Raw genomic sequence first — 14,976 nt, 5'->3', positions numbered from 1 at the left:
ACCAGATTAGGTCTAACATACATCAGAGGGGGGATCAACTGACAAGGTTTAACTGTTCAAGTCAGATTTATCATTTTGATCTTCTGTAGTCATCTCTCCAATGCCCTCTATTTGGTAGTTCTTTCCTCCCAACCCTCTATTATGAATAGAGGGAAATCCCTGGAGGTTTATTTCATATGTAGATCCCCAAAATGTTTCTTGGGTTCTTTGTCCCTATTTTTTCATTGATGACCTTTCTAATTCCAGGGTTTAGTTTTAGGTCTTTAAATGGGTGTGCATTGGGTTGCTACACAGCGATTCAAAACTACCAGCACTCCACATTTATGAAATATAACTATTCCTTAAATAGTTACAATTTGGGAACCCACAAAGGTAGTTCTACCCTGTCTTATAGAATTGCTGTGAGTCAGAATCACCCCAATGGGGTGATTGGCAGGGAGTTTGGTTTTTTAGAATCCATCTTGAGGGTTTTTGTATGTGGTGTGAGGTTTGGGTCCTGTTTCATTCTTCTTCAAATTTTGCCAGTACCATTCATTGAATAGATTCTCTCTTTCCCACTTAATGTGCTTCAGCCCTTTATGAAACATCTGTTTACATGTGTATAGCTTTCCTTCCATGTTTTCTATTCTGTTGCATGGGGTTACAGCTATTACATAAAGCAAGTTTTTTGATTGCTATGACTATTAATTCATGTTTTGAAGTCAGGATGTGAGAGGCCTCCTATGTGTTCTGCTTCCATAGAAAGTTTGTGATGAATTTTCCCATTTCTTTAAAGATTGATGCAGGGATTACATTATATTTACAGTTTTCTTTGAGTAGTATTGACATTTTCACAATATCAATTCTTCCTACCTATTTAAATGGAACATCCATTTGTCTCTCTTATGTTTTTGTAATATTTTGCCATTTTCTTTGTACAAGCCTTCTGTTTATCCGGTTAGGTTTACTTTTAACCTTACCAGATTTTACTTTAGTGTTTAATCATTCAGGTGATTAATATAAAAGTTTTTTCTATTTTTTTTTAATTTCCCTTTCAGAATTCTCTTTCTTAATATGCAGGAGTACTATTGATTTTATATATTTATCTTTTCTGCCACATTGCCATAAATTTTATTTAGTTCCAGCAATTTTCTTAATACATTTTTGGGGTTCAGCATCTTATCATATCATATCATCAGCAAATAAAGTTTTACGTTCCTTTGTTCATCTAATTGCTTTTCGGTTCTTTTGGTTTTCTTATCTTTCTGGCGAAGACTTTCAGATTTGTATGAAATAAATCTGGTCATAAAGTACATCCTTGTCTGATTCTTGTTCAGTTTCGGTCCATTGAGTGAAATACTGGCATTTGTTTTTGTCAATATGACCTATTATTATGTTGATGTGTTTCTCTTCTATTCTTATCGTATTACGTTTTTTTGGCTTGTGTGTTTGAAAGTAGCTTGTGTATCACAAAAGAATTTAATTCCATTGCATTTTGCTTTTCCCCCTTTTATAACCACTCCAATGCATGTTTAGGTCTGATGGGTAAAGAATCTTGAGGGGTTTTAAGGTTGTGACTTTCTCTTTAAATAATAAAAAAGTAATTCTATTCTTTTATTTGTGGAATACAGAATATACAAAGAAAAGCAACTACAGTGATACCTCCATTATCAGACTCAAGTTGTTCCCAATTTATGTTCAAACACTGACAAGTTAGAGAACTGAACATATTTTTACATTAAGAAATCATGGAAAAATCAAATAATTTGTTCTGAGGCAACAAAATTACATTTTTAGGTCGATTTTCTTTTTAAAAATATTTCATAATTCTAATTTCTTTAAAAGTCTTACCTCTGTACCTGTAAATGTAATCCTTTTGGGAGATAGGATTTTTTGTTATTTTTTTAAAAAATCATTTTGTTGGGGGTTCATACAACTCTTATCACAATCCATACATACATTCATTGTGTCAAGCACATTTGTCCATTTGTTGCCATCATCGTTCTTAAAACATTTTCTTTCTACTTGAGCCCTTGGTATCAGCTCCTCATTTCCCCCGTTCTTAAAACATTTTCTTTCTACTTGAGCTCTTGGTATCAGCTCCTCATTTCCCCCTTTCCCTCTCCCACCCTCCCTTCTTCACGAACCCTTGATTATTTATCTTTTTTTCATATCTTACACTGACCTATGTTTCCCTTTACCCACTTCTCTGTTGTTCATCCCCCAGGAGGTGTTTATGTGTAGATCATTGTGATCAGTTTCCCCTTTCTCCTTCCACGTTTCCCTTACCGTCCTGGTATCGTGACTCTCATTATTAGTCCTGAGGAGTTTATTTGTCCTTGATTCCCTGTGTTTCTAGCTCTTATCTGTACCCATGTACATGCTGTGGTCTAGCTGGATTCGTCAGAGAGTCAGGGTCATGATAGTGCGGGGGAGCATTTAAGAAATATAGGAAAATTGTATGTTTCATTGGTGCGATACTATACCTTGACTGGTCTTCTCTTCCTTGTGACCCTTCTGTAAGGGGATGTCCAATTGTCTACAGATGGGCTTTGGGTCTCCATTCCATGCTCCTCCTCATTCACATTGATATGATATTTTGTTCTAGGTCTTTGATGCCTGATACCGGATCCCATCTACGCCTCATGATCCCACAGGCTGATGTGTTTCTTCCATGTCGACGTTTTTGTTTCTCAGCTTCATGGCTGCTTGTTTGTCTTCAAGCCATTAAGACCTCAGACACTATATTTTGATAGCTGGGCACCATCAGCTTTCTTCACCACATTTACTAGGCATCCATTTTGTCTTCAGCGATTGTGTTGAGAAGGTGAGCATCATAGAATGCCAGGTTATTCAAACAAAGTGTTCTTGCATTGAGGGAGTACTTGAGTTGGGGCCCAATGTCTATCTGCTACCTTGATACTTAACATATACAAATATGTACATAGATCTATTTCCTTATCATTATATATAACTATATATATGTACATGCCTGTATTTAGACCTTTCAAAATGCCCTTTGCCTCCTAGTTCTTTCCTCTATTTTCTTTTTTTAAATCATTTTATTAGGGGTTCCTACAACTCTTATCACAATTCATACATACATCAATTATGTAAAGCACATTTGTTCATTCATTGCCCTCATCATTCTCAAAACATTTGCTCTCCTCTTAAGCCCCTGGGAGTGTAAATCACTATACAGGTTTTTAGCCTTCCTGTATCTCTCTGTCTCTGATTTATCCAAATTAACAGTAACTTTTCAACCTCTTCAATGATCTGGGTTTTGTTTCATGGTTAATGATTTCACACTTTTCCCTACATTGGTCACTTTAATGACATTTGTTTCCCAAAATGTTGAGATTGTCCACTTAGCTATACTATACTCAGCTCCCAAATCAGACACTCCGTGACCTGCTTCTGGCTTTCTTTAACTCTATCATGGTTCTCAGTTTTCCTCGGAGCTTTATTGCTGGTCTCACGAACTTTCTTTGGAGCAATGGTTACAATATTTTATGTAAATAAAGTGCTTTTTAAAAAGCACAATGAGGAGTGTTTGTTTTAAGGGGTTTTTTTGTTTGTTTATTTTAAATTTTATCAGCACTTCATCCACTTATCATACAATTCAATAATTCAATCATAACAAGAAGAGTTGTACAGTGATAACCACAATCAATTTTAGAAAAATTTCTTCCTTGGACTCATTGTTATTCATGTAGGCTTTTTTTTAATTTGTTGCAAAAACTTATACAGAACAAAACATTCTCCAGTTCAACAACTTCTGCTTGTCTATTCTGGTACTATTGATGATGACGAACGTTTTAACACACTGACACAGGCACTATATTTTGTCTGATGGGGAGCAGGGCCTAGACTAAATGGTCGCCCCTTTTTGTCCCAAACAAGACTCATCAGGTGACTCTCTCTCATCTCATACAGGATTTCTAATTTCAGATTTATGGTACAACGATGAGCAAAGTAACAAATACCAAACAGAATTAAAACATTTTTTTTCTATTCAATTAGTGGAAAGTTGACACGTGGACTTGTTAGACAACCGAGAAATCATACTGTACATAATTCTAGAAGGATGTAATCAAAACTGTCACAGAATCCCAATGAACCTCCCAGGTATGTGGTTCTTTCTTTTCTTTGGTTGTACCCTCACCTTCTCCCTCCTTAACTCCACGCCTCTCCCTTTTATCCATCCTCCTACCCCTGGCTTTATCATAGTCTTCAAAGTCTTCCTTTGTTGTGAACAATATGTTTTCTTTTATAATAATAATGTCATGAAATATTTTTTATGATATTGACTAACTTTCGAAGCATAATGTCCTCCAATTTTGTCCATGTCATAAAGTGTTTGACAGGCCCATCATTGTTTCTAAGGATGCATAGATCCCATTGTGCGCATGTATCTACGTTTGTTTATGCATTCCTCTATAGAAAGGGTTTTTATTTCAATCTGTTTCTAATATAGAAATCACTGTGATCGACATGAGTGTTCATATGTTCATGCTTTGTTCTTCATTGATTTATAGTGTGTACTAAATAGAGATCTTGGAGGATCAAGAGGTACTTATCTGTAGTTACATTTGTTTAAGGGAGTGCCAGGCTGTTTTCCATAAAGCTGCTCAATTATGCAATTCCATCAGCAGTGCATGGGTACTCCAATCTCTCTCTGTCTTCTCTAGCAATTTTCTTTTTACAAATTTTGCAAAGGGTGTCAGCGTGAGGTGGTGTCTTATTGTTTTCATTTGTATTTTTCTTACAGCTAATGAATACCAGCATTTCTTCATACCAATGTTGGTTGCCTGGATATTATCTTCAGTAAATTATCTATTCATGTCTTCTTCCCAATTTAGATGGGGTTATTTCTGATTTTCTTAATAAGATATTATAGTTTTCTCTGGATTTTTAAATTTAGCCCTGTATCTGAGATATCATTGCCAACTATTTGTTTTTCCCAATCTATGGGTTCTCTTTTTAGTCTTTTGATGCACTTCGCCACCACACCCAATGCATTGGGTCAATTCCAATTCAAAGAGACCCTGTAGGACAGGGCAGAATTACTCCTGTGGTTCTCCGAGGCTGTTTTGTCTCAATATGTTTTTTTTCTCATTGATGATCCTCACAGTTTTAGGGTTTGTATTAGGTCTTTAATCCATCTTGAGTTCATTTTTGCACATGTTATGTGGTACCAGTGCTGTTCCATTCTTTTGTAGGTGGAGACCCATTTTTTTCAGCATCATTTATTGAAAAAGCTAACTCTTCCCCACTTAATGTATGTTAGTCCTTTATCCAAGACCAGGTGTCTCTGTTGCTTTTCTGTGTTTCTCGGTTCTCTTCTAATCTATTAGTCTACAGATTGATCATTGTACCGATACCAAGCTATTTTGATTGCTGAGGCTGTACAGGCTGTACAATAGGTTTTGAAATGGGATCAAAAGATCTTCTACTTGGGTTTTCTTTTGTAATGCACATAGTGGATGCACATTTATAATTATATATATATATCCCCAAATTAAGGAATTTTTATTCCTTGTTGCATTTCCATCTGATATAATTTTCTTTCCATTTCAAAAGGGAAAAGTGGATGTCAGAAGAGACTTTGAAACTTGCATTTGGACATCGAGTAGCTAAATGAAAATAGAAAAATTGATAAAATAAAAGAACCTGATAGAGAATTTCAAAAGGCAGAACTAGAAGATAAATAAAGCATGATAATGAAGCGTGCAAAAACCTGTAATTAGAATAACCAACATTAAGGAATATACTCACCATATCTCAAGTTGAGATAACTGAATAAAAATTCAAGCTTGAATAATGAAGGATTCTATCTTCAAATACTGGTATCATTCTATAAATCTTTATTAAATCACAAAGATTGTTTTCTTGTTTCCTTCTATCCATTTTACTAGTATAGGTCTCATATTTAGGATAACGGCCCATTTTTAGGTAATTTTTATAGATGGTGAGGAATGCGTATCAAGGTTCCATTTGGACATCTGAATAGCCAGTTGATTCCACACTTTTTAGTGAACTAAATATTCTTTTTCCATTTAATGGTTATTACCCTTCTAGAAAAATTGACCATATGCAAGGGACCTTCAACACATTCATAGAAAAAGTCTCATCTCTTTACTTTCCCACAAACTTTTTAGAGCACACTAATATATGTGAGAAGCCTTCACTGTGCTGTGATTCGGTATGGTGTCCTATAAATGTCAATTAGCTCAAGTTGGTCAGTAGTGCTAGTCACATCGTCTTTATAGCTGCTGATTTTTCTGACTACTTACTACGATTATTATTGAAAGAGAAGCATGGAAGCGCCTCTATTTGTGGTAGATTTATCTATTTCTCTGACCAGTGCTGTCACTTTTTTTGCCTCTCGTATTCGGAAGCACCACGTGCTCTGCATTTGAAATCATTATGGGAAGGAGCTTCAAAAAGCAAGTGGAAAATGGAATGGAAAGCTAATAGAATTTCTCCATGAACTTTTTAAAGCCCCGTCCCCACACCCCCCGCCACCCCTCGTATCTTCTTGGTGCACTGACTCGTCATTGTGAAGTTATAGCCCTCTTTATCTTCAGTTGCTGGAGGTGAACTTCAAAAATAGTCTTTATTATGTCACCGATTATTGTTTTAGCCGTTTCTTCATTCTGGCTTTTCATCGTTATGCTTCTGTTTCATTTTATGGTAGCCTTTTTAATTTACTTATCTATGTATCTATAGCTATGGTGGGTTGCTTGCAGATAGCATACACTTAACACTCTCTGTCATCACGCTGATTCCAACGTATAGGTTCCTCTAGGAGCGGGTGGAACTCCCCCATTCGATTTCTAAGATGTTCTGTGTTTGGGGGTGTACACAGTCTCATTTTTCTCCTTCAGAGGGCTTGGGGGTTCAAAATGATGACTCTGTGGTTAGCAGCTCAGTATCGAGTCCACTTGTACCTAAACCACTTATATTTAATGTAATTATTAATATTGCCAATGAAAATGTATTGTCCTACTTTGGGTTCTGTATTTCTTCCAGCTGTTCTTTGTTTTCTCCTCTTTTGCTTCCTTTCATTTCATTTGGTAATATATTTTCCTCCACCACTAATTTAGCTATTGCTCAGGAGATTATAATAGTCACGTTTACTTAATCACAGCCAAGCGTCAAATAAAAAATGTTTCAAGATTACAATCGTGTACTCTCAATCATAATCTTTCATCTTTTATATTATTGTTGTCAGATAGTTTATTTTTAAGTATAGTGAAAACATAATTCATTGCTATTATTTTGGCACGCACAGACAATTTTTCATAACAGTATTATTGGCATATAACTCACATATCATACAATTCAAGAGTTCTCTCACATCAAGGAGAGTTGCAATCATCGCCACAATCAGTTTAGAACACTTTCTTCATTCATGTCCTCATATCTATTAACCCCCCTTTACCCCAATCCCACCTGCCATACCCTAAGAAACCATTAATCTAGCTACTGTCTTTATTAGATTCACCTAGTCTGGATTTCATAATTAGAAAAATGTTTTTTTAAGAAAACTAACAGGAATAACAAAGCATGCCATACCATCCTCCTGTTCTTGTTGCTATTTTTCCTCTGTTGCTGGAGGTGAAGAACGACCAATAATTGTGCCTTGGGTGACCACGTGCAAGCTTTAAAGGTCTCAGGTACTACAATGAGCTAGGAGTTAGCATAGAAGAACTAAATGTGTTACTAAGACAATTAAATGAAATGGCCCATGAAACTGGGATCACAAACCAATATACTTATCACACAACTTTTGCCTATTTAACTTTTTGTAGGTGTGCAATTTATTGACATAATTATAATGATTTTCTGTGTAATCCTACAATTAGTTGATATTTTTTTCAATCTCTCCTTTTACCCATTCCTCTCACCCAGGATGGCCGCTTATACATTTTTATCTCTGAATATTTGCCTTTTTCTTGTCCTTTCATACAAGTAAGCCCATGCAATACTTGTTCTTTTCTTATTGGCTTCTTTCTTTTGGAATGTAGTCTTTTTCTAATGTTCCTTCCCTACCTTCAGGGTTAGGCTTTCCGTGTGTTTTCATATTTCTTATTATGTCACAAAAATCTGAGATTTAGTAGATTGTCTACCATTTTATTTTTGTAAAGATGGTAGCAAAACTCTTTTAGCTTTCTACATCTTAAACTGAATCCTTAAATATTTGCAGCTTAGTTCCGCCTTCAGAATACAAGATTTTGATAGACTCACAAGTCTAAGGAATCTCAGAAGGATAATGTCACTCTAGAAGATTTCAAGAAAGATTGAGCAATTAACCACTAATTATGGAGATTTTGTGGGAGAAAATATAGTTGCTAATGAAAACAAATGATCGTGGTTAACATTTTTCAAGTTCTTAAAACATCCCACACAACGCAAGGCGTTTTTCTTCTATGGACCCATGTAATTCTCCTACTAACACTATGAGCAGAATGGCTGTGCTTCACACAGGAAAGACTGAGGTTTAGACCGCGTAAATGAGCTGCCCAATCCACACCACTATAGAGTGTTCCTCAGGTTCCAGTACCCCCAGCCTTGACCACTCTGCTGCACTGCTTCCTTATACCACTACCGTGTTAGTATTACATCACGTGTGAAGGCTATTCTTTGGCCTGTTTCCTATAGTTCTCTTTTAAAGGACAAAATGTTTAAGAGGGTGGAAACGTATCCTGTTTATCATTGGTTTTGAATTGACTTCTCTATTTCAAATGATTGATGATTTATCGACTTTTAAAATATCGTGTCTTATTGTACAAAGTTCACAGAAGTTTTAAGAAGGGGATACAAAAAAATTTCCTATTCTTATTCTGAAAGTATCATTTTATCTTTCAGTTTTAGGAGGGTTGGTCTGCTCATAAATCCCATCATTCTCTTGCTGTTATTTCTGTCTAGCAAATTATTTCCTTATTCACGAGGCAATAAAAGGTCACTGGAAAGAATATAATATTCACTCTCATAAAATAAAGTTAAACAGTATTTAGCATTTATATCTTTCCAATGTAGTAAACAAAATATGGTTTATTTGACTCAATGAAGACCTATGATACAAAAAGAGATAAATCTAATGATTTGTTTGAGCATAGGAAGATAAATCTTGCACAGCATGCCCTCACTGATGACATGATGCCATTGTCCTAGTTTTCTATAAAATTATATCGAAAGGCAAAGCAGACCTGGCCTCTTGTTCCAAAATATCCAGACTCAGGTCCGGGGCGACATTCTAAATAGATCTACAGAATAAGCACAATTCACATTTTATTTATTTGCTTTCCCCTTTATGCTACACGTTGAAATAAAATTGATGTACTGATCTTTATTTGCAAGATAGAAAAGGTAAGAGTCAATTATTCATTTTAATTTACTTTCATTTCAATGGGTGTGTGAGAAAATGTAAAATTTTTCTGACCTTTATGCATGTGATAAAATAATTCTTTTCCTCCTGTTAGACAATCAGACCTATGACTGAAAATCTCGTAAATGTATTATTAAAACCGAGTTGAGAGATTAATATAAATGCAAATTTATTATCTATATAACATTTATATATGCTCATATTTATAAAAATATAATTGGTTAAAGAAAACATGTCTTATAGCTTCCAATTACTTTTGCGCCTTAATTAAATACATGACAGTTAATATCTTAATAATATAGATATAAAAATAATACATTCCACCTTTTACACTACATAGTGTTCAATCTTTTCATGTATAATTACTTTCACTGGTAGAATACTGTGGTGAGAAACTTGGAAAAGAAGAGCAATTATAAACAACTATTACAAAAGAGAGATAGGCCTCTTTATATACTTTATTTATCAATATATTCATTCCCAAAAAGGTTTTATACTTTCCCACATAGGAAAAGTAAATCTACCTTCTGAATGTGCCAATTTCTTCTAAGGTTATTTTTTTTTAAAAAACTCGCCATCTACTCCATGCGTAAAGGTGTTGTGTGTATGTGATTTCCCCCAATTTCTGTTTTACACCTTTTGTTCCTCATTGTCAAATGAAAGTCTGTCTCGTGCTTTTTTAAAGCTTTTCTAAAGAAGCCCCTTCATCTAAGGAAAAAACACGGCTCTCCCTTTTTATCTCTTTAATTAAAATATTGCAACCTGACAAAGCCATTGGCTTGTTTTCAATAAATGCACTTATTTTGATCTCCTTTTATATGGCAAGAAAAAGGACAATGAGAACAAGAATGTCCTGGTCCTTAAAAGTACATTTGAACCCTGTAATATGCAGCCTCTAGGATCTTCTGGACGTTAAGAGATTGCACACGGTAACTTATTTTGACATAAATCACCTTGTTTTCTCTATATGGTTCAGCTGTGCCAAGATCATTCTTCAACGGAACGTAACACTTACTGATTGCTCACATCTTCTGGAATCTTACATCTGTATTTGCTTACCCGATTCTCTACAGTTTGAATCAAATATTATGCATCATGGTATAAGTCATCTACTTAGTAGATTCATCATTGTGAATTCTTTTTAGCCCTTAACTAATCCTTCTTGAACTTGGCCAACATGGTTTCCTGTGACTACAGGTGTTTGGGGTTTTGGGTTTTTTTATTTTTGTTCTCTTTCTTGAATAAACTATGTCTTAATAGCATGGACATAGGCAACGTTCTAAAAGTTGTTCAAACCAGTACTTTCATAATTTTTCCTGTGTCCTGAGGGCGTAAATAAAGGCATGTATAAAGGAATATTGACATAATAATGACTTGCTTTTAAAAAGGTTAACCTTGAGATGTATTAGTCCTAGTAAATGATGTTAAGTAAATAGCATATTGAACTTACATGTAATGACCACCCGTAAATATTATGGCTATTGGAAACGTATGCAATTTCACAAAATAAGGAGTTTCCAATCTAAAGAGACAAGGCAGATGTTTAAAGAGGCAATGTGTGCTAAAATGGTTTGAGTACACAATTCACATCAGAATTTTTCTAGGATTTGGATAGAAAGGATTTGTTCCATGTATCTAAAAAGAACAGGGTACGTAGTAGTCATGCAGGAAGTAGTTGGGCTATATAAGTTCTTTACCCGAAGAAAAAGTGGCCAGAATGGTCTTAAACAACTAGAATGTAACAACAACAACAAAACCTAACAGATCAAACAAGCAAATGACAACAATATCACTGCCATCCACTCTATTCTGACTCATCTTGACCCTACGGGAAGAGTAGAATTGCCCCACAGAGTTGCCAAGATGGCAACTCTTTCTGGGAGCAGCTAGCCTGACCTTTCTCTGGAGCCCTAGTCCAAAAGTAGCAACTTTACAACATCAACAACAAGCATCAGATTTAAAGTTTGGAAGTTTGGGGCCAGCCCCAATCCCAATGACATGGACACACCCGCGTCTCCCCCCACCGCCAGAAATTCACTTCAGAGGACAGCACTGAAGCTACAGCTTAGGGAGAGGGGCACCTCTGATCAGAGCACCCAGGAGCAAACCAAGAGGGATGGAGAAAGAAAGTGGAACACATTCTAGACCAGAGCATGTACACTGGCTCAGATAAGAGCTGAAAACACAGGGAATCCAGGACAGATAAACCCCTCAGGACCAATAATGAGAGTAGCAATACTAAGAAGGGAAGGGGAAGGTGGGGAGAGAAAGGGGAAACTGATCACAATGATCTACACCTAACCCCCTCCCAGGAGGATGGACAACAGAAAAGTGGGTGAAGGGAGATGTGATAGTTCTGGTTTATTGTGCCATCCTGGCCAATGAACACAAGTGGGATTCATTGAAGGGCAGTTTAATCGAAGGGCGGAGAGATAAATGGCTAGGCAGGCTACGCCTTTCTGGTCTCTTGTTCTCTGACGGTCAGACCAGTGTAGAGCTAGTTCTCTGCCTCAGCTTGCAAGGCTCACTGCCTGCAAGACATCCCTGAGGAGAAGCCACAAGGACCTGCCCCGATGCACTCCTGGGTGTTTGAGAAGCCTCACGGAGACCCCTGCCAGTGCTGAGATGATTACATCTTCACTGATTTTGCTTTCCTCCTGCATTTGGTGTTATTGCATGTGTTTTGTGAGATTGAAGAGGACTTTGTAGATCAGTGTTGGACATATGGGCGAATCTTGGACTTATGGGCTTGGACAGCACTGGGTTGGGTGCTTTCTTAATGTACACTTACCTTTTATATAAAACTCTGTCATAAAATATGAGTGTCTATGAAGTTGGTTTCTCTCTAGTCTACCTAGACTAACTCAGGCGACATCGATCAGTGTAAGATATGAAAAAATAATAATTTATAAATTATCAAGAGTTCATGAGGGAGGGAGAGTGGAGGAGGGAGGGGAAATAATGAGGAGCTGATACCAACGGCTTAAGTAGAAAGAAAATGTTTTGAAAATGATGCTGGCAACATACGTGCAAATGTGCTTGACACAATGGATGGAAGGATGGGTTGTGATAAGAGCTGTTTGAGCCCCCAATAAAATTATTTTAAAAAGAAAAGAAACACCAATTACCAAAAAATGAAATAAAAAATAAAGTTAGGAAGTTTGGGTCTTGTTCCCAGCACTACCATTAAGTACTGTGTGATCTTAACCAACTAATTTGGCTTTTCTAAATCTCAGTTGCTTATCTATAAAATGTGAATTGACCTTCATGATCCAACATGGCACCCAGAAAATGAAGACGCCCAGTAATTTATTTCACATAAATAGCCTTGCTTCATAATCTCCAAAATCATATCCAGCTTCATCATTTAAGTAGAAACAGACCAATAGAAAATAATCAGATAACCCTTTAAATATGGACTCCCATGCAAGGGAAAAATGACTTTCAACCTTCTGAGCAGATTAGTAATACTCTTATTTCATTTCAGAAAACTTCACTTCACAGATAGCTGCTGACAACACTTAAAATAATTGCACTTGTCCCTTATCTAATCAATTCTTAGCATATATAAGAAGCCATTTCTAATGCACAACTAAGGCAGGCCTGGGCTTTAATTTTAGGGCACTGTGGATTTATAGGGAAAGGTTAGACTTTGGAGTGAAATACACTGGGGTTTAATCCTTCCGTGAGTATTTCCCAGTCATGTGAAATTGGGGAACCTGTTAAGCTCCCTAAAGCGGAATTTTATTATCTGGAAAGTGAGTATAATGATATTTATTTTATACAGATCCTAAGAACAAACAACATAATGTGAGAAGGCTCCAAAAATTTTATAGGATAATGAATCGGGAGGATAACATAATTTTTCTACAAACATTTTGGAGTTTCTTGGTCTATATAATGTTCCTACCACTGTGCATCCCGCCAGGTAGGTACTCAAAGACTGCCATTTCCACCTATGAGAGTGGACGTTCAATATGTTGAAAATAGGCTCTTTATTTGAGGGACTTACCTGCCACCCAGAATATGTTCTTATGGGTGAAAAGAGTTCTGCTAGTCAAAGAGATTGCTTATAGAAATAAATAAAATACAATTGCAGATGCGTAGCCAATCCTCTTACACTATTTTCCCATGGGGTTAATAAGAAAAAGAGAATTCTATTAATCTGTGATTTCATATGAATAACTGATCACCCACCTATCAGCTAGAACATTCTCTCTACATGTCCTAAGAAGACTTTCTTTAACTCATGCACGTTAAAGTCTGCCACCCACTCAGATGACCGTGTTGGCACTCTTTCTGGAAAGAAGAGCTTTGGAACATCTTGAGTGGTTCACAGATCAATTTGGTATTTCCTGAGACGAAGTGGAATCCTCATCTGTTTGGGGTTAGAAAGAGAGCTGTGTATGAAATGTCATCTTGATTGCTAACCTCCATTTGTGGTTTCCCAGAGATCCCTGGGAAAGATGTTGAGATCACTAACACACGGTTTGCTTGTAATGTCTCACCTATCAGTTAGACACAGTTATCATAAGAACAGTACGTGTAACGTTTTCGTGCTTGATTAAATTTCAAAGACCCTTACATTCATGCCTCAGAAAGCACAATTTGAAGCAGGGCCTTCTGAAATGCGCCTATTAACCCTGCTGATGAGCAAACATGATTTCTGTCCCTGGCAGACAACACCCAATGTAGCTTCTGTGTCACATTTCAAAGACTATTTTCATGCGATATTCATTCTAGCAGAAGAAATACTTCCTGACTGCTGACCTGAAGTAGCTCTGTAGGAGTTGTGTGCTCAGTAGCAGATGCCAGATTTCACGGAGCCCATCCTTGGGGGCCCCTCATAAGGACAATTTCTTTATCTTAGAGAGTAATCTCTTAGGATGTTTGAACATTCCTAGACATGACAAAGCCATACATATCACTGCCACCTCTTTTACAGTACTCTGCTTTCTCTAGCTGGGTCACCGGTACTTTTTTAAAGCAGAGACTCGTTTCTGACACCCATATGCTCCGTACAATATTGAGCAAACCATCAACCTTCATTAAATGTTTGTTAACAGAAGGCCTTGCTAATGCTGGAAGAATTTGTTAATAGAGATTAGCATGAGTAAATGAGAACTTTGTGCAGAGTGTTTTATAGCTCATCTAGCCATACCTTAGATAAGGCATCAGTACTCCATATTTAAAATAAGGCTATTTCCTTGTAAAAGATGTGTGTAGATTTTTCAAAGTCTTGCTCAGAGTAATGACATAATAAGAAAATACCTTTTTCTCTGATTAACAACTACTCTGAGTGCAGATTTCAAAAGGAATGATTGCAATTGCAGAATAGAGTAGAAAGAACAATCTTATCATACAGTTGCTTTTTGTAACTTTATGATAAAGAATTTGCAGCTATAACCGAAGACAGTTTTTGAAATATTGAATGAACCTCATTTGGTTCTGAAATGTTTTAGCCAAAATATAGTTTAAGGGTTACGTGAATTGCATGCACTGATCAATTAAACAAAATCTTATATTCATATAAGTTATAGAATCACGTTAATGAAACACATGTTTTAACTGTGGTCATCGAATGCCATGTTATGGATTCAATA

The sequence above is a fragment of the Tenrec ecaudatus genome, chromosome 6, assembly GCF_050624435.1.
Source record: "Tenrec ecaudatus isolate mTenEca1 chromosome 6, mTenEca1.hap1, whole genome shotgun sequence".
Classification (NCBI taxonomy): Eukaryota; Metazoa; Chordata; class Mammalia; order Afrosoricida; family Tenrecidae; genus Tenrec; species Tenrec ecaudatus.
This window is presented reverse-complemented; position numbering follows the sequence as displayed.